This window comes from Triticum aestivum, chromosome 7A (assembly GCF_018294505.1).
Source record: "Triticum aestivum cultivar Chinese Spring chromosome 7A, IWGSC CS RefSeq v2.1, whole genome shotgun sequence".
Taxonomy (NCBI): Eukaryota; Viridiplantae; Streptophyta; class Magnoliopsida; order Poales; family Poaceae; genus Triticum; species Triticum aestivum.
The window spans coordinates 9,128,104-9,153,739 of record NC_057812.1 but is presented as its reverse complement, the minus strand read 5'-3'; the positions used below and the strand labels follow the sequence as shown (position 1 = coordinate 9,153,739).

General features: G+C 46.5%; 1 pseudogene; it reads right to left on the bottom strand.

Annotated features, from left to right (window-relative positions):
* Nucleotides 1-2,859: 2,859 nt before the first annotated feature.
* The window catches only part of LOC123152757 (putative disease resistance protein RGA1), a 42,088-nt pseudogene continuing 19,311 nt past the window's right edge, over nucleotides 2,860-25,636 (bottom strand).

The following is a 25,636-nucleotide window of genomic DNA, read 5'->3' as shown; positions in this document are numbered from 1 at the left end:
GCGGGGGCGGTCGGCGGAATCTCCCACGGCCCCCACCCCGACCACCACGATGGCCACAAAAGCCTCCTCTCTGACGGTGATCCGGGCCGGAAGCCCCCTCGACGAAACCACCTGTCGGGCCGAGAAACGGTCTCTCAGCAGACCCGTCACTCTGCCAGGCATAGCCACGGCCGCCACCCGTGGATGAAGACCCACGATGCTGTCCATCTCCATACGCGTCAGAACCATCATCCCCCCACTGACCTCGGGGCGGATCATAGGACTCTGTAGTGTTGGAACTCTGTCTCGTTTGCACCGATCCCGACCGATCCTGAGCGGGCCGCGCGACGTAGTGCGGCGGAGGCTTGGCACGAGGCTGGTTGCCGATAGTTGGCGTAGCTCCTGTAACTGCACCACCCCGACCCGGTGGCGCCGCGCCCGGCGCCGAGGGCCGAGTCCCGCCCCGACCCGCAGCCGGCTGCGCAACGGGCGCCGTGCCCGGTGCCGGGGGCCGAGTCCCGCCCCGACCCGCAGCCGTCTGCACGGCAACCACGCCTGGCGCCAGAGGACGCTGCCCGCCCCGACCGGCCGAAGGCAGCTGCTGCAAATACCCTGGCCGCTGGGTACCAGCGCCGCGACCAGGGAAGGCCGGCGCCGCGCCATCACCCGCCGGCTGCCTCTGGCCTGTGGGCACCGGTGCCCCACGTCCGGCAGCCGCAGCCGTCGGCAGCGCAGCCCCATCCCGACCTGAAGGAGCCGCCGCGGTGGTTTTTTTGGCCGGCGGCGCTGCCGCCCCGCGGCCAGCCATAACCTTGAGAGGTGAGATCCTCTTCGCCCGACCCGAACCGCACGCTGGGAAGCCCGGAGTCCCACGCCTAGGAACCCTAGCGATAGCAGCCGACGGCGCGGTAACGGGAGAAAGAGAGATCGTTGCGTACGTGCATGGGGGATCGCTACGTGAGAGACTCAGGTCCGGTCCAACCTGGGCCACATACCCAGCCATCCCAGGCCCATCTCCTCGCATCCCCGACCGACACAAAGTCGGCCCATCGCAGCCCACCAAGTAATTCAAACGAGCCGATCGCATCTCAGCGATCTGGGAGGGCACTGCGGACGCCATGGCCGCCGCCGCCGCCGGCCGCTCGCCCCTCAGCTTCCCGTTCTTTCGTTTCTTAATAGTAATCCACGAATCCGGCCTAATCTTGTCGAAAAGAGTAAGATTTGGAAGGCGAACCTTAGGTAAAGGGACCTTCCATGGCCTGACCGCCGATGCCGCATTTCTCCGATGAACGACACGTCGCACCAATTCCTTCCTCTCGTCCGGATCAAGCCCCACCCGCGCCGGATCCTCCACCGGCACTACCGTGTCTACGGTCTTGGCCACATCATCTTCATCATAGCCTGCATGAAATAGATCGCAAATCAAATCCGAAGGCGTAGGCGAGTGCGGCGAACCTTCTGAGTCCTCGTTGTCTCCGGCGTCATCCTCGTCTTCCGCATCCAATAGAGCCCAAAAACGGCCACCGATACCCGCCCGCGCAGCCGCCACGGGAGGGCACGGCGCGGCGGCGGCTTCCGCAGTCCCCCGGGGAATCGCCCTAGGAGTCACCCTGGGAGTCGCCCCAGTCACCCCAGTCGCCCGCATGACTCCTTTAAAATGGGAGAGAATTTCTCTTCCCGGCCTCTGCACCAACTAGGGATGCATACGACCATTTTAGTATGAATACCAAGATAAACATGATCCTCAGATTTTTTTTAAATGAGTATCAAGATATTTCTTGATGAGTGGTTTCACCACACACCAAACTTGATCCTCAATAAACGGGGGAAAACCCCTGTGCATCACCTGTCAATTCTAGGAATTGAACTTGGGTCGTTAGGCTGCACAACCGCATGCCCAACTACTGATCCTTCAACTACCTGACAAGAAGATTTGTTGTTACAGTACAATGGTGTACACATAGGTTGGAGTCAGTCAGATGCAGCTCACAAGAAACTCCGGGGAGAAACACAAAAATAAATTGTTTGTAATGAATCCTCATGCTTTCTTGCAAAAGAAGAAGAAGGAAGAAGCCTCATGTTTGTCACTCAGTCGTCTGCAGCAAGAGTCAAAAAAAGGGAAAAGAAGAACTGAAATGTTTCGAAATGCTTGCAAGATGCCTAGCAATACAAGGTATGACTTGCAAACGCATTGTTATTAGCAGAATGGGTATGCGGTAGAACATGGGAGGAGCCTGTGGGAGAAACACATTAATATTTCCAGGAATAGCATCAAGCTAATCCTCACAACATAACTTACATGTGGTAGCTGCTGTGCAGATTTTTATTTTAGAGAAGCTGTACAGATTAAAGCAACGAACTTACATGTGTATGAGTATGCCAATACTACTTCCAGAGGGCCTCCGAGAGGGCTTTGAAGTTTGAACCCACCCTCCTCTGTTTCTTCCTCTCTCGTCTCCGTCAGCGCAGCCAATCTCGCCCACTTTCCTCAACGTCTCCGCTGTCGAAGTCCTGCCCCAGGCATGCGCTCTGGCGATGAGGAGGGCGGCTGCCTCAGGCCACGGCGCGCGCAGCACCAACCTTCCTCTTCCCCCTCCACGGCCCTGCTGACGAGGACGACGGTTGGCCCTCCAGGTCGCGGCGTGTACAGCGGCAAGATGGGAGCGGATCGACCATTGCCTCCTTCATGCCGTGGAGGCTTTCAGATTCAGACCTGCAGGTACGTCGAATTCATCGCGTTAGCATCCCATGTTATCACAGGATTCGATGTGACAACATTTATTTACACACAAGGGAGATTGATTATTTACCAGGGCGGTCATGCTTTTGCCGATTTACTTTGCAGTTATTCTGGATTTTCATGACACCGTCATCAAAAAATTAAGGTGATGATATCCACTTACGTGGGACAGAGGAGACCAATTGGAAATACTCCCCACCTTCTCTGCATCGTCTTAGCAACTCCGGGCAGTCATATATGGTTAAGTCTTCGAGGCCGGGTAACCGCTCCAGAAGACCATGTGGGAATTCCTCCATACCTGGACAATTCCAAATCTCCAATTTCCTAAGAGAACTGAGGCCACACATCCCGTCAGGCAGCGCTTTCAGGCATGTACAGTCGAACAAAGAGAGGCTCCTCAGCTTGGCAAGTTTTCCAAGGTTCGAAGGCAGCGCTACCACATTGCGGCAGCCTGAAATCATCAACTCCTCTAGGCACAGTGGAAGGGTTTCCTCCTCGGACGATGAAGTATTCCCCTCCAGGTAGTGACAATATCTGATACATAGAGAGCGGAGGCAATACAAGCTCCGGAGCCCCTCTGTTGGCCAGTGAAAGAGATCCCAGCATCCGCTAATCGTCAGACTTTCCACGAGTTGAAAGCATTTCCAAACCATAAGTTGTGACCTGGACAATTCGGAGCTTCTCACCAAGCTGTTGCAGCCTTCCAGATACAAATACTTAAGTTTTTCAAGAGGTCTTTCACCATGGCTTTGATGGGCGTCTAGAGGCAACATGGGCATGTCTTCTCCATACCCAACAGTTAAACTGATGAGAAATGGCCAAGAGCCCAAACAGATGCTCATCAAAACTAAATTGACTGCAGTACTATGAACCCCAACTATTTTCAACTCGCTGACAACAGGGATCACTGGAATACTTGCAAGCGTGGGGCAATTTCTGATCGTTAGCTCTTGAAGCATAGGGAACATTACCAAGCTAACAGTAGGCTCTCCCACACAATTTTCTGCCCACATCTCCAAGTTTGGTAACTCAAGCAACAACAACTTCTTCAACCTTGGGAAAATTTGCAGAGTTGTAATGCGCCCTCCAGCTTCCACACTAAGGTTAGTGCATAATGTTGTCAGGTTATCCATCCTTTGTAAGAACAAAACCTCTAGAGATTCTGAAAGCCATACTACGGGTATACTCTTGCATCTTGGGCAGTTGGAAATTTTGAGTTCTCTCAAGCAGTCAAACATCTGTGGCTTTCTCATCCATTGTGATATTTCTAGGCCACCATATCCACTTATCTCCAACTTCTGGATATTACTATGAGGTTCTAAACACTGAAGCACTTCTTCCACATTACATGCCATATCTTTTGGCCCATCATCTATTTCTTGGTCCCACGAGAACAACAACTCACTTACGTTTTGCTTCTGAGTGAGATTGGCTTCTTTTGCATTCTCCCCACTCTTTATCTTGTTCAAATTCAATAGTTCCAACCTATTGCTAAGGTGTTGCAAGTCTTTTAGCTGCTCTATTCCAAGGCCTTCTCCAGTATCCACAACAAATGTTGTTAATATTTGAAGGTTGTTCAGTACACCAAAGTTTGGAGCCATACTTCTGAGACTATCACAACCAAAGAGATAAAGATTGATGAGCTTTCTCAGTCTTGCCATGTTCTCTGGTAACTGATGCAACATATAACAACGTAGGAGCCTCAATGTTTGCAAGTTATACAACGCACATATTGAATCTGGCAAACTAATGATGCTAGACCCAGAGAGGTCAAGGAATCGTAAATGTTTTGCGTTTATGGACTTGCAAAGTGCAATTGAATAAGGGCGGAAATGCAGCGCTCTTAGTGATACCGATATGTGTAGCAGTTCTTTAAAATCCTTGTGTGAGTTTGTTGGAGCTAACAAAGTGCGGAGGCATGTTCTGCCTTTGCATAACCAATTGATTTGTTTCAATTCAGCCTTTGATATGTGCATGTGACAAACATCTTTTAACAATGCTTTCTGTTGAGTTAGTTCTTCTATACTTGCACATTCATCTGTGACACTTTTTGCTAGATCATGCATTAAATCATGCATTTTACAGGAAAAACCATTTATATGAAAATTTGTGCTCTCTTTCTTATCTTGGAGGAAGGATCTCCAAACCAACTCATCGAAAATTAATTCGCCTTTCTGTTTTAAATCTAGTGTTCCTGTTTGAATAAAGCCATTTGCCATCCATAATTGGATCAACATTTCCTTCTCCATCTCATGATCCTTAGGAAAAACTGCACAAAATGCAAAACATTGCTTCATTTCAGATGACAGGTGTTTGTAGCTCAACTTTAGTATGGGCATGACCTCATATTTGCCTCCATTATTATCCCCAATGTTACTTTCTTCGATGACCTTCCATTTATGTACTTGTTGCTTTACTCAGCAATCCACCCATTGTTTTGAGAGCAAGAGGCAACCCCCCGCATTTATTGACAATACGCCTTCCAATGGAGACAAACTCTACTTGCTCTTCTACACCATTGCTAAATGCTTTGTTCGAAAACAAATCTTCTTCACTCAGAAATACTAGCTCATGGGGCTCAACAGTGCACATTATAGAGGCCACTTGCTTGCTTCGACATGTGACCACTATAACACTTCCTGGTCCACCAATAGAACACAATAGTGGCTTCATTTCATCCTCCCACATCCTCTTGTTCTCATTCCATACATCATCGAGAACAAGTAAAAATCTCTTCCGGCCAATGACTTCCTCAAGTTGCTTTCGCAACAGCTCGATTGTGTCAGGCATATCACATCTTTTATTTACAGCCAACTCAATGATGGATTTCAAAATAGCAATGGCATCAAAGTTCTCAGACACACAGTGCCACATCTTCAACTGGAAATGTTGCTGGAGCCGTTGGTCATTATACACCATCTTAGCAAGAGTCGTCTTGCCAAGACCTCCCATTCCAAAGATGGGCATCACGTGCACCTTCTGTTGATCTTGCTGGTCCAGTAGCAACTTCACCACCACCTTCTTATCATTCTCTCTTCCAAAGATTTCGGTAGACTCATCTAATTTTGAGTGCGTCTGCCGCCATAGATTTTGCCGCTCCTCCCTGTCGATAGGATCCTCCAGACCAAACGTTTTCATCTCCTCAACCAACTTATTGATCTTCTCAAGGACGGTCTTTAGTTTCTTGCTCATTTCAAAACGGAAGAAGTGGGTTGTGGTGCGTGATGTAGCTGAGTACCTTGCACGTAGTGGACTTTCCAATCTTAGACTGGCGGCGCAGCGCCTCGTACTGGAAGTCGTCCAGCACGTCGCCGGCCTCATAGGCGACGGACTTGAGCTCCTTCATCCAGCTCTTGATATAGGTGTTTGTCTTGCTCCTCTCCTCGGCCCTTGCCAGCTTGCACTCGACGGCTAGCAGCTGGCGCTCCAGCACTCGGCGGTCGTTGTCGAGGCCACACACGTGGGTCAACGCCTCGACAAGTGTGTTTGCAGCCTTGCCGGCCACGCTGCGCACCAGAGGGAGGAGCAGCGATTCTGCCATGATCTTCGAGATTGGAGGAATTAAGAAACTGCAGCATGAGAAATAAAAGAAGAGAGGTTAAGCATTGACAGAACACGAACAACCTTGTAATCCTGCTTTTATTTTACTTTATTTCTTAGTTCCACAATAGCTGTCAGAAAAAAAAACAGAACATGAAGAACAACCGAAGAAGTGCAAAATTAGTCAAGAGCATGCACCTCCTGAATAACAACAAGAATCAATGTTCATCCAAATTGGTGAAATAGCGATGATACTGTGCAGGTCCCTCCCACGGCAAGGCTGCTATGGGGTGGACAGATGATGGAAGCAAATGGAGATAATATCAAGGAATTAAAGAGCTGAGCTGCATATTGACTGATAATATCATGGAACCCAAGAGCTGAGTTGTATACTGACTGATAATATCAAGGAATCCAAGAGCTGAGCTTTATTTGCAACTATACATCACTATTGTTGAATACTTCTATAATTTTCTTAATTATAAGCTTGAGTTTATGCTGCAACTTGCATATGCAAACCATTGTTTGTATCATCATCCCAGATGACTCCAACCAAATAATGTTCACCCCCCAGGCCTGCATCATTTTCTAACATGCAGATAGGACAATAAGGGAGAGATAAGAATGACAAGCATGCATCTGCTGTGAAGACTGGTTCAGCAGGAATAAGTAAGACATTTCTTTTCTATCTGTCACTTGTTCTATGACGTACTAGATGGGAGGCGCGACACCCGAACCTGGTAATTGATCAGTTTCATATTTTTGTTTTGCTATATAACTTTTTTTTAGCAGGGTACTGCTCCAGGACAAATTAAAAACCAGAGATCGCATAGCTAGAAAGAATTTCCATGGGGACAAATTGTACTACCTATGTAATGCCAAGAAAATTCTGAGGTGCTGATGTATCAATTCTTTTCATGACGCAGCGGACCAAATGAAAACTCAGTTCTCCACCTGAGATTTTTTTAGCACACTCACTTCTACCTCTAGAGTTGAGAGTACCAAACAAATATCAGTTTTAACGATGGCTCCAGTACCTCACATAATTAAACTATTGCTATTTTTTAGAGATTGTCTCAGCTGAATTGAATTCATCCTGTGCAAATAGCATGCAATTGTTTGCTGAACCCCGTAACCTTCTTCAGGGTTGTGTAGGCATTCCTCTGCAACTGCACAATGAGGTATGATGTTGATCAAATTTATGGTCATTGAGACAAACAAATATAGTACGAATAATGGTGAGAAAAAGCAGCTGCTACTACAAGATGATAAAGCTTAATTAGGTCTTAAAATGCACTTGTCATCATCACCATCCCATGCTTGCAGCATGGAAAGAACGATTTTGCTCAGTCAGCTAGTAGCATCTTTCTTTTTATGAATGTTGTCCAATATAATAAGCAGTTATTCAAGCAAGATTAGGCTGTGTTTGGTTCAGCTTTTTTTACCAACTTCTGCTTTGAAAAGCCAAAAGCTAACCGAATGGGTAAATTTTCGAAGCAGCTTTTGAGAATCTGTAGCTTCTTCCTAGTGTAAATTTCAAAGCTGGGGGTACCCCAACTTTTCAGCTTCCAGCTTTTTCACAGCAGCTTTTTTAGAATCTGCAGCTCAACCAAACACAGCCTTAGTTAGGTGAGCAGGGAAATTTAGAGCATAACATAACGTCATAACTCCGTCCGTGTCACAAAATAATCTCCAGGGCGGCGGCCTAGCATGTATATTTGGAACCTTGCATATGCATACGTCTAGGCTTATGGTTAACAAGGGCTGTTGCTTATACAAATCAAGAATACATTGTTACTTGCCGAAAAAGGCTTTCGCCCCTCTTACACCGGTGTATTTAGAGCATTTGTGTGTTAATGGTTAAGTATATTTAATTCTACACATGGTTGACTTCTATTTATGCATGCTAGCTAAGATGGATGCACCTTTGGTCGAAAATACGCTGGCGTCGTCACCAATGTCTTCGTAATCATCAGAAACGAATTGGCGTTGCATGCGAGGGCCGGTGCACCTTGTCTCGGTGCGAGGTTATACTATTCAGAATTTAATCGTCGCTGCCACAAGAGAAACCACACGAGACAGAGAAAGAGATGAAAGTAGAAGCCCGAATTATTCTCCGGGTCTCTTTCGAATAGGAAAACCACCGCCAAACCTCGCCATGATCGCCACTATGTTGCTCTCGGATGAGACGACGGTAGAAATAATGCGCCGCTCCTTGACATGTCCAGTTGATAATTAATCTATCGTTTGCTGTCTGCAATTTATTTTAATAATCTATCTACCTGCACTTTTATACGTGTAGTTCCATCTACAGCTAGTGCTCTATTTGCTGCGTCCATGCAATACCACGGACTAGAAGCCTTGTCGACCTTGCTTACAGGAAACAGCGTGTGTATACAAGCTGCTTCAAAACTAAAGCGGTTTTGTTGGGCCGGTACTACACTCTAGCAGTAACTAATTAATTCATGCAAATGCACTTTACTACAAACCTGAGACCCCTACAGCTAGCTGCAGTGAACTACTGGATTGGAAATGCCCCTTGAGAGTTGAGTAGAGACTACATGTAGTGTATCCACTACAGGAATAACACCGAAAGCCGAGTACCCAGAGTATTTCACTAAGGCCCGAAAAATAGTGCGACTCGGGCAGAGGAAACTCATGGATATGCAGAAACAAATGGACAACTCGCCTCAAGCTACATTGTATGAGAGGGACGTACCATTAACAGCGGTGGTGAGCATGGACTGGGAAGAAGAAGAAGAGTGATTTAAAACTAAAAAAACCCGACGATGTTGTTTATTGCGCGTAAGGATCCTTTTTTGGGGGGAAAATCTTCCGATCTATTCATCAACTGTCAAAGTGGTAAGTGAACACCAGAAGTAAAAAGTACATCTAGGTCCGTAGACCACCTAGCGACGACTACAAGCATTAGAGCGAGCCGAAGGCGTGCCGCCATCATCAGCGCTCCCTCACCGTAGCCGTGCAAATATTGTTATAGTAAGCAGTCGGAAAGTCGTCGTGCCAAGGGCCTATAGGACCAGCGCACCAGTAGCAACCGTCGTCGATGAAGAGAAAGATAGATCGGAATGATCCAACCAATAGACAAGCGATCACTGACGAAAGAAGACCCGATCCACGTGGATCCACCGAAGTCAAACGCCAACCGAATCCTATGGGATCCGGCAGAGACAAACCTCCACACACACACCCTCCAACGATGCTAGAAGCACCGCTAGAACGGGGGCTAGTCTCCACACACACCCTCCGTCGTCTCGTCTCTCTGAGCAGGACACAAACCTTAACAAAACCCATAAAAACATCTAAAAACAAAGCCCTCCAGTCGGCAAAGGCTAGGATCCACCACACCTCCATGGCTAGGCAATAGAGGATGAGGCGGACCGATGGTGCAGCCGACGAGAGGAACAGAAATAACAAGCGCCGGTGGCCGACTAGGTAAAGGAGACGGATAGGTTGGTTGCGAGGGTTGAGGAAACGTGATCTACTGCGATGCGCGTAAGGATCCTAACCACATATACTAGAAGAACGCCCGTTTGTTGCAACGGGGCCAGATTAACTTTAAAAGTTCAATATCAATTATGTTAATATTACATTGAATATTCTCATACATATTAAGTGACATTGACGACATTTTTTACCATCAAATTCTCACATACACACCCGCTCCCTCCCTCTTCCTCACTCTCTCTCCCCCTCTCCCTCACTCGGGAGGTGGGACGAAAATAAACCCGGAACGAAGACTATCAACTGAGACATTAGGAGTAGAGATCATTTAGTTGATAAGAATAAATAGAAAACGGTGTTAAAAAGGAGAAACAAATTAGAATACATTGAAAAACCAAAAGGACGATGTAAAAGGGGATTCGCCTGCCCCCCCCCCCACGCCCCCCCGGGCCTTGCCACCGAACCGGCTCAGCGGTCCAGTCCCCGTGCGGTCGTCTTCTCCTGTTCCCCGAGCCGCGTCGCTACAGAGCCGGGCTCCCGCCCGACCACCTCGCTGGCATCGAAGGGGAATGGATAAGGGTGACGCCCTGCCTTCCCTGCCCCCATGACCTCACTCCTCCTCGACGCCCCTCCCAAATCCACTTCTCCTCCTCGCTCGCTCGATCCCGTCGATCTGGACGAAGTCAGACGCCACGGCCACCATGATCGACCCCATTCACATGGCCACTACCCTTCCTGTGGGCTAGGAGCTTGTCGAGGAGCTCCGAACGCCTTCACTACTTCGTCTGCGCCAACGAGATCAAGTCCAGCACCCCCGCATCGACGTCGCTGCCGTCTTCCTCAACCTTGGGCCACCGCGACATTGTCGTTCGATCTGCGCCGCCCCGAGCTCCCATGTCTTCCCCTAGGGCGCCATTGACACCGCCATGATCTCCTCTTGCCTTTCCCCTGTTTCCCCTCTCGTTTGCTCTCGTTAGGTATTTCTCCGTGGCCGAGAACCGCCGTCCGCCATGGCCATTGCAGTGGTAGCCACCGAGCTCCTCGGATTGACCCCGTGGCACATGCCCGCTCCTATGCACGCCCATGCCCGAGCCTGCCGCTCTTCTTCCGCGCCCGCGGGGCCACTCCCTCTCCATGCCCACACCAGTGCTACACCGCGTCGGTCGCGCCCACCGCTGTCGTCGCGCTCGCCGTAGCCACCGCACCACTGTGCCCCGCGTGACACACACCCTGGCCGCGCGCCACACTCTCGCTGGCTGCGCTCGCCCCGTCTGCTGCCGCCTATCCCTTCGCTCGCCCCGCTGTCGCGTCCCTGCCTCGCACCGCCTCCAGTCGTGGCCATCTTTTGTCGGCCGCCCCCTCAGCCACGCCGGCCGCATCTCTGCCCTCCACCGTCGGCCGCTCGCCTCGCTTGCTGCGTGTTGCTTCCTGCTGTTATGTGCTGCTCTACCGCTGGTACGCTGCTGCGCCATGCCCTCGACACCGCCGTGGACAAATGTGGTGGAGGGATTGTTACTGGAGTACCAGAATGAGGTGGAGGAGAAGGTGTGGAGAGGCAGGAGGTCTGGGGCGGTGTCACCTGCCTGTGGTGGAGGTGTTTATGCGAGAAGGAGCCGGAGTGGAAGGAGAGGTCACAATTGAAAAGAATCGCAAAAAAAAAAAATCATAACCCGGAGATCTTAGTTCAAAAAAATGCTAATATCGATGGAAAACATAGGAAATATTGGTTGTTATCAAGGAAAGGTAAAAATTTAGGAAAGTTAGGATTTTTGAACTGATTTCTATGCAAATGGGGTTTTATTGTTCGGTAACGTGATACCAGTACCTGCCCGTTTGTGACGTGTCTGATTAGGAAAGTTTGCAAATGTTAAGAAACTATTTATTAGGAGGAAAGTTGTGACGTGTCTGTTATTTGTTTCCTAAAACAAATTTCACCAATAAGAGAAATCGATTGATTTAGATAAGTTAGGAAAGTTAGATTAAAATGTATTATTTGTTTCCTGAAAATCTGTTATTTGTTTCCTAAGACAAATTGAACCAATAAGAGGAATCGATTGATTTGCATAATTTAAGAAAGTTAGATTAAAAGGAATCGATTGATTTGCATAATTTAAGAAAGTTAGATTAAAATGTATTATTTGTTTCTTGAAAATATGTTATTTGTTTCCTAAGACAAATTGAACCAATAAAAGGAATTGATTGATTTGCATAATTTAAGGAAGTTAGATCCGCGATTTGTTATACGTTAGGAAAGTTCTGGTTGTGATAAAGAGTGGAGAGAAAAATAAACCGATGGACCAGGGTGGGAGGGGGTGGTGGGAGGAGAGACGAAAAAAAAACCCAGTGAAAATAAACCGTGGACCAGGGTGGGAGGGGGTGGTGGGAGGAGAGACGAAAAAACCCAGCGAAAATAAACCGTGGAGACGATTCACCAACTCGTCCATTAGGAGTAGAGATTCAACATGATTGATGTTGAACCATTAGAATACGTACTCCCCATTGCAAAGAATGGTCATTTACCTAGTAGATACCAAATAAGGTTTGAGGTTTAAAATACCAGTTTATGAGAAATGAAATAAAGGAATTATTTACCAGGTGTATGACGTAAAAGGAATTGTTTAACAGGCATACGGACATAAAAGGACTGTTTACCAAGCGTACACGTAAGTCATAAATAAAAAATCTTTGAGGTTATTTAAAATAAAAATTTACAAAAAATTAAGAAAAAATTATTAACCAGGCGTACGTGTCATACGCTACAAGAATTCAGTTTCAATATCCATTTGAGGTTGCTGGATGTGCAGACCGCACATGTTGAGGTGGATGTGCTCTCTTTTAAGCACGCTCACAAAACAGTCTGTCACGCTTATGAATTGAGGTTCTTACTTTAAGCTAAGCCATGTAGGACTAAAATTTGCTTCTCTAGTCGTTTGTTCGTTCGGTTCACACGCGAGGTAGTGCTGGACAACACTACCTCTTTAGAAAAACTTTAGTACTCCATGGCTTTATCATGCAAAACTTCATTTATTAGGTTATAGACTCATATTGTATTGGGACATGTGATGTTACAGTAACTAGCTAAGTTACTCAAACTACCTTTTTCCTCATTAACTCATTGTCACATAAGCAAATGTGTTGAGTTGGACTCGATGTTACTGCTGAAGTTACTCCCACTGTGGCTAGTCTAAGAGAATGGAGGGAGTAATAAGAACATCGACCTGATAAAAACCATATTCCTAAACTGCGAATTCAGAACCTAGGGATGAAAAAAGGTTTGAACATATGAAGCTTCCATATATGTTCACTTCTCAAGCCACGTCAGTATAAGCTCTTTTGTCATGCAAATACATTACTCACCGAGAGTACATTATAAATTTTGGTAATTGATCACTAGTAGAAAAGGGGGCAACGGTTCAGGCCGGGGCAGCCCATTAGTCCCGGTTCAGACCAGAACCGGGACCAATAGGGGCATTGGTCCCGGTTCGTGAGCCCAGGGGGGCGGCCGGGCCACGTGGGCCATTGGTCCTGGTTGGAGGGACGAACCGGGACCAATGGGCCTGGCTCCTGGCCCACCACCATTGGTCCCGGTTGGTGGCCTGAACCGGGACCAAAGGCCCCCCTTTAGTCCCGATACATGCCACGAACCGGGACCAATAGTGCTGCCTATATATACCCTCGCCTGCGAGCAGAGCACTCCAGTGCTCTGTTTTTCTGGGCCGCAGAGGGGAGGGGTTTGTGGTGCTCTAGCTCACCTCCTATGCACATGAGGTGTTCGATGAAATGCCCGAGCCACACTAGTTAAGCTTTCTCCTCTCGAAGCTCGACCTCAAAACTCCATTTTCCTCGAGATTTGTCTAGATTTAGCGGTCCGTCACGCCCCACCCCCGTCTTCACCGCCGCCGATCACCCGCGCCGATCTCATCACCGACACCACCGTGGTGAGCCTCTTGTTCTTATCTTCTTTCTGAAAGGAAAAATATTGTTACTTGTATGTTTAGATAGATACTTGTATCATTTTCTTACTTTTATTATTGCATCTTATATAGTGCGATGGTTTTGGTATCCGCCCCCGTCGGCCCTCGTCCTGTCTATGATTCGGATGTGGTATATATATTAATCTTTATAACTATTGGTTCATTTATTGTTTATGAAAATTATGCGGACCAACGTGACATAGATTTTATTTATCTAGGATGTATGTGAACCGGAAATTCCAACCGACCCTATTGTCGAGAGGTTAAATTTAGTTAAAGAAGAAAACAATTTCTTGAAGGAAAAAATAAAAACAATTGAGGAGGAGAATATTATATTGGAGTTGCATGTTGCGGATGTCGTCGATGATCACAAGATCAAGATGGATGCAATGCGCTTGAAGATTAGAAAGATTAGAAAATATGCCATTCATACCGAGGCTTGGTATCATTATGCCGTTGGATCAATTGTTACCTTGGTTGCGATTATGATCGCCTTTGTTTTCGCATTTAAATGTTTTACATAGTTTCAATGTATGGTTTAATTAATTAGATGCTCTGGAGAGCTATATGTTGTTAGATGAGAACTATGTATGTACTTTTCTTTTAATGTGATGATGAACTTCTATTAATTTGGACACTTAATTATATATAATGCACGCAGATGAACCGGCAATGGATGTACGGTGACAGACACACCTCCGAGTACATTAAAGGCGTGCATGAGTTTCTCGATGCGGCTGAGGCAAACAAGCAGAATGGTTTTATGTGTTGTCCATGCCCTGATTGTGGGAATATGAAGTCTTACTCTGACCGGAAAATCCTTCACACCCACCTGCTTTACAAGGGTTTCATGCCACACTATAATGTTTGGACGAGGCACGGAGAAATAGGGGTTATGATGGAAAACGACGAAGAAGAAGAGTACGATGACAACTACGTGCCCCCTGAATACCGTGATGCTGCAACGGGGGGAGCTGGTGAAGATCAAGAGGAAGCAGACGTTGTGCCCAATAATGCTGCAACGGGTGAAGCTGCTGAAGATCAAGAGGAACCAGACGATGTGCCCGATGATGATGATCTCCGCCGGGTCATTGTCGATGCAAGGACGCAATGCAAAAGTCAAAAGGAGAAGCTGAAGTTCGATCGCATGTCAGAGGATCACAAAAAAGGATTGTACCCCAATTGCGAAGATGGCAACACAAAGCTCGGTACCGTACTGGAATTGCTGCAGTGGAAGGCAGAGAATGCTGTGCCTGACAAAGGATTTGAAAAGCTACTGAAAATATTGAAGAAGAAGCTTCCAAAGGATAACGAATTGCCCAACAGTACATACGCAGCAAAGAAGGTCGTATGCCCTCTAGGATTGGAGGTGGAGAAGATACATGCATGCCCTAATGACTGCATCCTATACCGCGGTGCATACAAGGATCTGAACGCATGCCCCGTATGCGGTGCATTGCGGTATAAGATCAGACGAGATGACCCTGGTGATGTTCACGGCGAGCCCCACAGGAAGAGGGTTCCTGCGAAGGTGATGTGGTATGCTCCTATAATACCACGGTTGAATCGTCTGTTTAGAAACGGAAAGCATGCCAAGTCGATGCGATGGCACAGTGAGGACCGTAAGAAAGACGGGAAGTTGAGAGCACCCGCTGACGGGTCGCAGTGGAGAAAAATCGTGAGAAAGTACTGGGATGAGTTGCAAAGGACCCAAAAAACGTATGGTTTCCTTTAAGCGCGGATGGCATTAATCCTTTCGGGGAGCAGAGCAGCAATCACAGCACCTGGCCGGTCACTCTATGTATGTATAACCTTCCTCCTTGGATGTGCATGAAGCAGAAGTTCATTATGATGCCAATTCTCATCCAAGGCCTTAAGCAACCCAGCAACGACATTGATGTGTACCTAAGGCCATTAGTTGAAGAACTTTTACAGCTGTGAAATGGAAACGGTGTACGTACGTGGGATGAGCACGGACAAGAGGAATCTATTATATACTTAAAACAGAAGTAAAACAAGCCATCGCGTTCGTCCACATATGTTAAATTATATTGAGTTAATTTTATAGATTAATGGTTCAGATTTAAAGATACATCGTTACATACAAATATAGTCATCTACAAATAGTTTGGCACATCACGTAAGAATAGTATGACACGTCTTTCATCCAAGTCATATGTGCTTTCTATAAAAAAAACAATCACAGATGAACGTACGTTGCCATCGGCAAGTAAGGCTGCCAATAGTTGAAAAACAAACACGACCGCCAGCGCCAAATCAAAAAGGAAAGTACTGCTCCCTCAAAATACTAAAAGGAATACACGGCTGCTAAGGAGTCCAGGTCCTGCGCTGCCAAAAAGGACGAGTCCGATCACAATACCACATGTATGATGATGACATCTCTGATTTTAGGAAAAAAATATTAGCATATTATTTCAGCAAATTAATCATTTGTTAATATATTTTTTTACTTTAAGGGAAAATTAATCTAGGCTACTCCATTAGTTCTTCATGTTGAGATAACAAACTTTTACGCATGGGCAAAATTTTTTTCTCTATTTTGGGGAAAAAATGTTTCTCTGCCGAGATAAAAAAAGTAGATTTGTACGTACATGGAATATAGTGTGGGTGTAAAGAAATATAAAAACAAGTTCTTCATGTTGAGATAACAAACATTTTTTACGCATGGGCAAAAAAAACTTTCTCTTTTTTTGGAAAACAATCTTTCTCTGCCGAGATAAAAAAAAGTAGATGTGCACATATATGGAATATAGTGTGGGCGCAAACAAATATAAAAACACTTTTGTTTAATGATAAAGTACTACAAGATGTTAGCAACTCATACTAAAAATACGTTTACATCTAAGTGCCAAAAATATATATTTATATTCTTGCATTATTTTTACAAATGAACTATGACGCGCGTTCTAATTACAATGGTTAATAGTATAAACTATCAATTTTTTCATGAAAAATATTCATGAGAAGGACCATGTGAGTGCCAAGAAAAAGAGGGACACTTAAAGTGTAGCCGTAGCACATGTCCATATCTGATATTTGGAACAGGGACGGAGAGTACTGACAGCAATGCATGCGCTAATGTCATCATGACGTCAACAAAAAGAGGGTCACGTAAAGGGTAATACATGTCCATATCGGACACCGGCAGCACGGACGGAGAGTCCTGGCAAGAATGCATGCCTAATGTCAAGATTACATCAGGAAACAAGAAAATTAGCGCTTCAAGATCTACTCTACAATTGGGATGTCTACACTAGTAGAAAACAGGGCTTTGGTCCAGGCCGGGTCAGCCCATTAGTTCCGGTTCAGTCTAGAACCGGGACCAATGTGGGTATTGGTCCCGGTTCATGAGCCCAGGGGGCCGGCCGGGCCACGTGGGCCATTGGTCCCGGTTCGTCTGGACTTTTTGGTCTCGGTTGGTGGGACGAACCGGGACCAATGGTCCTCGCTCCTGGCCCCCCACCATTGGTCCCGGTTGGTGGCTTGAACCGGGACCAAAGGCTCCCCTTTAGTTTCGGTTCATGCCACCAACCGGGACCAATGAGGTGCCTATATATACCCCCTCGCGCAAGAGCAGAGCATAGTGCTCTGTTTTTTCTGGCCGAGGGGGAGAGGGCTTTGTGGTGCTCTAGCTCACCTCCTATGGACATGAGGTGTTCGATGGAATGCCCAAGCCACACTACTTAAGCTTTCTCCTCTCGAAGCTCGACCTCCAAACTCCATTTTCCTCGAGATTTGTCTAGATTTAGCGATCCGTCACGCCCCGTCCCCGTCTTCACCGCCGTCGATCACCCGCGCCGATCTCATCACCGACACCACCGTGGTGAGCCTCTTGTTCTTATCTTCTTTCTGAAAGAAAAAATATTCTTAGTTGTATGTTTAGATAGATACTTGTATCATTTTCTTACATTTATTATTGCATCTTATATAGTGCGATGGTTTTGGTATCCGCCCCCGTCGGCCCTCGTCCTGTCTATGATTCGGATGTGGTATGTATATTATCTTTATAACTATTGGTTCATTTATTGTTTATGAAAATTATGCGGACCAACGTGACATAGATTTTATTTATCTAGGATGTATGTGAATCGGAAATGCCAACTGACCCTATTGTCGAGAGGTTAAATTTAGTTGAAGAAGAAAACAATTTGTTGAAGGAAAAAATAAAAAAAAATTGAGGAGGAGAAGATGATATTGGAGTTGCATGTTGCGGATGTCGCCGATGATCACAAGATCAAGATGGATGCAATGCGCTTGAAGATTAGAAAGATTAGAAAATATGCCATTCATACCGAGGCTTGGTATGATTATGCCGTTGGATCAATTGTTACCTTGGTTGCGATTATGATCGCATTTGTTTTCGCATTGAAATGTTTTACATAGTTTCAATGTATGGTTTAATTAATGAGATGCTCTGGAGAGCTATATGTTGTTAGATGAGAACTATGTATGCACTTTGGTTTTAATGTGATGATGAACTTCTATTAATTTGGACACTTAATTATATATAATGCACGCAGATGAACCGGCAATGGATGTACGGTGACAGACACACCCGCGAGTACATTAAGGGCATGCATGAGTTTCTCGATGCGGCTGAGGCAAACAAGCAGAATGGTTTTATGTGTTGTCCATGCACTGAATGTGGGAATACGAGGTCTTACTCTAACCGAAAAATCCTTCACTCCCACCTGCTTTACAAGGGTTTCATGCCACACTATAATGTTTGGACGAGGCACGGAGAAATAGGGGTTATGATGGAAGACGACGAAGAAGAAGAGTACGATGACAACTATGTGCCCCCTGAATACGGTGATGCTGCAACGGGGGGAGCTGGTGAAGATCAAGAGGAACCAGATGATGTGCCCAATGATGCTGCCACGGGTGAAGCTGCTGAAGATCAAGAGGAACCAGACGATGTGCCCGATGATGATGATCTCCGCCGGGTCATTGTCGATGCAAGGACGCAATGCATTAGTCAAAAGGAGAAGCTGAAGTTCGATCGCATGTTAGAGGATCACAAAAAAGGGTTATACCCCAATTGCGAAGATGGCAACACAAAGCTCGGTACCGTACTGGAATTGCTGCAGTGGAAGGCAGAGAATGCTGTGCCTGACAAAGGATTTGAGAAGCTGCTGAAAATATTGAAGAAGAAGCTTCCAAAGGATAACGAATTGCCCGACAGTACATACGCATCAAAGAAGGTCGTATGCCCTCTAGGATTGGAGGTGGAGAAGATACATGCATGCCCTAATGACTACATCCTCTACCGTGGTGCATACAAGGATCTGAACGCATGCCCGTTATGCGGTGCATTGCGGTATAAGATCAGACGAGATGACCCTGGTGATGTTGACGGCGAGCCCCTCAGGAAGAGGGTTCCTGCGAAGGTGATTTGGTATGCTCCTATAATACCACGGTTGAAACGTCTGTTCAAAAACGAAGAGCATGCCAAGTTGATGCGATGGCACAATGAGAACCGAAAGAAAGATGGGAAGTTGAGAGCACCCGCTGACGGGTCGCAGTGGAGAAAAATTGAGAGAAAGTACTGGGATGAGTTTGCAAAGGACCCAAGGAATGTGTGGTTTGCTTTAAGCGCGGATGGCATTAATCCTTTCGGGGAGCAGAGCAGCAATCACTGCACCTGGCCCGTGACTCTATGTATGTATAACCTTCCTCCTTGGATGTGCATGAAGCGGAAGTTCATTATGATGCGAGTTCTCATCCAAGGCCCTAAGCAACCCGGCAACGAAATTGATGTGTACCTAAGGCCATTAGTTGAAGAACTTTTACAGCTGTGGAATGGAAACGGTGTACGTACGTGGGATGAGCACAGACAGGAGGAATTTAACCTTAAGGCGTTGCTGTTCGTGACCATCAACGATTGGCCCGCTCTCAGTAACCTTTCAGGACAGACAAACAAAGGATACCACGCATGCATGCACTGTTTAGATGACACTGAAAGTATATACCTAGACAAATGCAGGAAGAATGTGTACCTGGGCCATCATCGATTTCTTCCGACCAACCATCAATGTCGAAAGAAAGGCAAGCATTTCATAGGCGAGGCAGATCACCGGAAGAAGCCCGCCATGCGCACCGGTGATCACGTGCTTGCTATGGTCAATGATTTACACTACATAATCTTTGGAAAGGGTCCCGGTGGACTAGCTGTTCCGAATGACGCTGAGGGACACACACCCATGTGGAAGAAGAAATCTATATTTTGGGACCTGCCCTATTGGAAAGACCTAGAGGTCCGCTCCGCAATCGACGTGATGCACGTGACGAAGAACCTTTGCGTGAACCTACTAGGCTTCTTGGGCGTGTATGGGAAGACAAAAGATACACCTGAGGCACGGGAGGACCTGCAACGTTTGCACGAAAAAGACGGCATGCCTCCGAAGCAGTATAAAGGTCCTGCCAGCTACGCTCTTACGAAAGAAGAGAAAAAAATCTTCTTTGAATGCCTGCTCAGTATGAAGGTCACGACTGGCTTCTCGTTGAATATAAAGGGAATAATAAATATGCTAGAGAAAAAGTTTCAGAACCTAAAGTCTCATGACTGCCACATGATTATGACGCAACTGCTTCCGGTTGCATTGAGGGGGCTTCTACTGGAAAACGTCCGATTAGCCATTGTGAAGCTATGTGCATTCCTCAATGCAATCTCTCAGAAGGTGATCGATCCAGAAATCGTACCAAGGCTAAGGAGTGATGTGACGCAATGTCTTGTCAGTTTCGAGCTGGTGTTCCCACCATCCTTCTTCAATATCATGACGCACGTCCTAGTCCATCTAGTCGACGAGATTGTCATCCTGGGGCCCGTATTTCTACACAATATGTTCCCCTTTGAGAGGTTCATGGGAGTCCTAAAGAAATATGTCTGTAACCGCGCTAGGCCAGAAGGAAGCACCTCCATGGGCCATCAAACAGAGGATGTTATCGGGTTTTGTGTTGACTTCATTCCTGACCTTAACAAGATAGGTCTCCCTAAATCGCGGTATGAGGGGAGACTGACTGGAAAAGGCACTCTTGGAAGAGACTCAATAATATGCAGGGACGGATATTCTTGGTCTCAAGCACACTACACAGTTCTACAGAACTCTACCTTGGTGACCCTGTATGTCGATGAACACAAGAACAGTCTGCGCTCCAAACACCCGGAGCAATGCGACGACTGGATTACATGTGAACACATCAGGACTTTCAGCAGTTGGTTGGAAACACGTCTCAGAGGTGACAACACTGTTTGTGATGAGTTGTACTTGTTGTCCAGGGGACCATCTTTGACTGTATTGACTTACAAAGGATACGAGATAAATGAGAATACATTTTACACGATCGCCCAAGATCAAAAGAGCACCAACCAAAACAGCGGTGTCCGCTTTGATGCAGCAACCGAGAGCGGAAAGGACACATATTATGGTTACATAGTGGACATATGGGGTCGAGAGAGGTTTCCTAGTGTCAAAGTATTGAAGAAATCCATGCCTTCATCATTAGCCGGAAGTAACCAGGGCATGTTGGTACGAAGTTCTGCAAAATTGTTCTGGAATGGAGTCCCGGATAGAATAATCCGCCTTTTGGTACGAATTCAGCAAAGGCCTTCCAAATAGCGATATTCGGAAGGCTCTTTCTGAACTTTGTTCCAAAAAGCGAATTATCCTATCTGGGACTCCGTTCCAGAACAACTTTGAAGAGCTTCGTACCATCATGCACATGTTACTTTCACCTAATGATGAAGACATGGTTTTGTTGAATCCTTTGACACTAGGCAACCTCCCGACCCCTCGGCGATCCTCTCGAACATGAGAGGAAGAAGAGGATAAAAAAAGAAGAGGAAGAAGAAAAAAAAGAGGAGAAGAAAGAATAGAGGAGTTCTTCTCCTCTATTCTTTCTTCTCCTCTTTTTTTTCTTCTTCTTCCTCTTTTTTTTATCGGGAACGAGGGTCGTCGAGGGACATAGATGTAGTGTCGTCATTGTCGATATATACCCCCTCCCGATAGCTTACTATGATTAGGTAGCTAGTTCTACGTTTGGCACTAATATATCCATCTGTCATGTTTGAATAATAATTGCCATGTTGTAAATATTTGTAGAAACTATGGACACCGCCCTAGACGAAGTAACAAAAGAAGCGTTGTTGAGGGACATAATCGCAGAAGGAGTGATGACATCTCGTTGTTTCTCAACGAAACCGATGGTATGGAAGGAGAGGGTGAACAAGCTGGCTACGGTGACCTAATGCCGGTGCAAGAAGAAGAACATGAGGACGGCTCCGGTGACCCAATGCCGGTGCAAGAAGGAAACCGTGATGACGGCTCCGGTGACCGAACCGAGTCCGGCCAGGTATATATATTAGTTAAGTCTGTGCTGACTAGCTGATTGATCAATTCATTGTTTTGGTATGTACACATATTAATTAAGTCTTTGTTCTTTTTTCTAGCCCTCCGGATCGAGCACAACTTCGGTAAAGAGACGAGGCCCGAAGAAAAAGTTGAGCTCGGATGAAAAGTTAGAGATCATAGCAATCGCGCCCGACGGCCAACCGATTGAACCCCCCGGACAAAGAGCGCATTTGTTGCTCAGTGCGGGGTTCTGGTTAGGGACAAGATCCCGATAAGCATCCAACAATGGTTTAAGCCAGCTACAGAAGACCCTGAGGTGTCTTATGTCAATGATATGCAAAAAAATGATCTTTGGACTGAGCTGAAGTCAAATTTCACCCTACCCCCAGAGGATGATCCGGAGAAGCCAGTTAAAGAGCAATTAATCAAGTCTTTTGCTCTTAAGAGGATGGCAGATCTATTCAGGAGGTGGAAGAAAGAGCTGAATAGGTTTGTCGATAAAAAAGAGACACCAGAATTCAAGGGCAGATATGAGAAGATCAGAGATCAGTGGCCCGCATTTGTGGCCCACAAGACATTGGAAAAGAGTAAGAAGATGTCGGCGACAAACAAGCAAAATGCTGTGAAGAAGATGCTTCACCATCGCACGGGGTCAGGTGGCTACCTCGTAGCCCGGCCTAAGTGGGCCAAGACTGAGAATGATCTGGTTCCTAAAGGGATCGAACCAGAGACAATTAGCTGGCCAGACCGTTGCCGGACTTGGTTCTTCGGGGCTGGCGGAACCTTGGTGTTGGAAATATGCCCTAGAGGCAATAATAAAAGCATTATTATTATATTTCCTTGTTCATGATAATTGTCTTTATTCATGCTATAATTGTATTATCCGGAAATCGTAATACATGTGTGAATAATAGACACCAACATGTCCCTAGTAAGCCTCTAGTTGACTAGCTCGTTGATCAACAGATAGTCATGGTTTCCTGACTATGGACATTGGATGTCATTGATAACGAGATCAAATCATTAGGAGAATGATGTGATGGACAAGACCCAATCCTAAACATAGCATAAGATCGTATAGTTTGTTTGCTAGAGTTTTTCCAATGTCAAGTATCCTTTCCTTAGACCATGAGATCGTGTAACTCCCGGATACCGTAGGAGTGCTTTGGGTGTACCAAACTTCACAACGTAACTGGGTGACAATAAAGGTATACTACGGGTATCTCCGAAAGTGTCTGTTGGGTTGACACGGATCAAGACTGCGATTTGTCACTCCGTATGACGGAGAGGTATCACTGGGCCCACTCGGTAATGCATCATCATTATGAGCTCAAAGTGACCAAGTGTCTGGTCACGGGATCATGCATTACGGTACGAGTAAAGTGACTTGCCGGTAACAAGATTGAACGAGGTATTGGGATACCGACGATTGAATCTCGGGTAAGTAACATACCGATTGACAAAGGGAATTGCATACGGGGTTGCTTGAATCCTCGACAACGTGGTTCATCCGATGAGATCATCGAGGAGCATGTGGGAGCCAACATGGGTATCTAGATCCCGCTGTTGGTTATTGACTGGAGAGCAATCTCGGTCATGTCTACATGTCTCCCGAACCCGTAGGGTCTACACACTTAAGGTTCGGTGACGCTAGGGTTGTAGGAATATGTATATGCAGTAACTCGAATGTTGTTCGGAGTCCCGAATGAAATCCCAGATGTCACGAGGAGTTCCGGAATGGTCCGTAGGTAAAGAATTATATATAGGAAGTGCTATTTCGGCTATCGGGACAAGTTTCGGGGTCACCGGTAATGTACCGGGACCACCGGAAGGGTCCCGGGGGTCCACCGGGTGGGGCCACCTATCCCGGAGGGCCCCGTGGGCTGAAGTGGGAAGGGATCCAGCCCAAAGTGGGCTGGGGCACCACTTCCCCCTAGGGCCCATGCGCCTAGGGTGGGGGAAACCCTAAAGGGGGCGTCCCCTTGCTTGGGAGGCAAGCCCCCCACCCCTTGGCCGCCGCCCCCCCTTGGAGATTGCATCTCCTAGGGCCAGCGCCTCCCCTAGGCCCCCTATATATAGTGGGGGGAGGGACTTACCTTTGCCTTTGGTGCCTCCCTCTCCCTCTCCAACACCTCCTCCTCCTCCTCCTCCATAGAGCTTGGCGAAGCCCTGCCGGAGTACTGCAGCTCCATCACCACCACGCCGTCGTGCTGCTGCTGGAGCCATCTTCCTCAGCCTCTCCTTCCCCCTTGCTGGACCAAGAAGAAGGAGACGTTACGCTGACCGTACGTGTGTTGAACGCGGAGGTGCCGTCCGTTTGGCGCTAGGATCTCCGGTGATTTGGATCACGTCGAGTATAACGTCCTCATCCCCGTTCTTTGAACGCTTCCGCGCGTGATCTACAAAGGTATGTAGATGCAATCCAATCACTCGTTGCTAGACGAACTCATAGATGGATCTTGGTGAAACCGTAGGAAATTTTTTGTTTTCTGCAACGTTCCCCAACAGTGGCATCATGAGCTAGGTCTATGCGTAGTTCTTCTTGCGCGAGTAGAACACAATTTGTTGTGGGCGTAGATGTTGTCAACTTTCTTGCCGCTACTAGTCTTATCTTGCTTCAACGGTATTGTGGTATGAAGCGGCCTGGACCAACCTTACACGTACGCTTACGTGAGACCGGTTCCACCGACTAACATGCACTAGTTGCATAAGGTGGCTGGCGGGTGTCTGTCTCTCCCACTTTAGTTGGAGCGGATTCGATGAAAAGGGTCCTTATGAAGGGTAAATAGAAGTCGACAAATCACGTTGTGGCTTTCACGTAGGTAAGAAAACGTTCTTGCTAGAACCCTATTGCAGCCACGTATAACTTGCAACAACAATTAGAGGACGTCTAACTTGTTTTTGCAGCAAGTGCTTTGTGATATGATATGGCCAAAGTTGTGATGAATGATGAATGATATATATGTGATGTATGAGATGTTCATGCTATTGTAATAAGAATCACGACTTGAATGTCGATGAGTATGACAACCGACAGGAGCCATAGGAGTTGTCTTTATTTTTTGTATGACCTGCGTGTCATTGAGAAACGCCATGTAAATTACTTTACTTTATTGCTAAACGCGTTAGCCATAGTGGTAGAAGTAATAGTTGGCGAGCAACTTCATGGAGACACGATGATGGAGATCATGATGATGGAGATCATGGTGTCATGCCGGTGACAAGATGATCATGGAGCCCCAAGATGGAGATCAAAGGAGCTATGTGATATTGGCCATATCATGTCACTATTATTATTATTTGATTGCATGTGATGTTTATCATGTTTTTGCATCTTGTTTACTTAGAATGATGGTAGTAAATAAGATGATCCCTCATAATAATTTCAAGAAAGTGTTCCCCCTAACTGTGCACAGTTGCGACAGTTCGTTGTTTCGAAGCACCACGTGATGATCGGGTGTTAGATTCCAATGTTCACATACAACGAGGTGTAAGACAGATTTACACATGCAAACACTTAGGTTGACTTGACGAGCCTAGCATGTACAGACATGGCCTCGGAACACAGA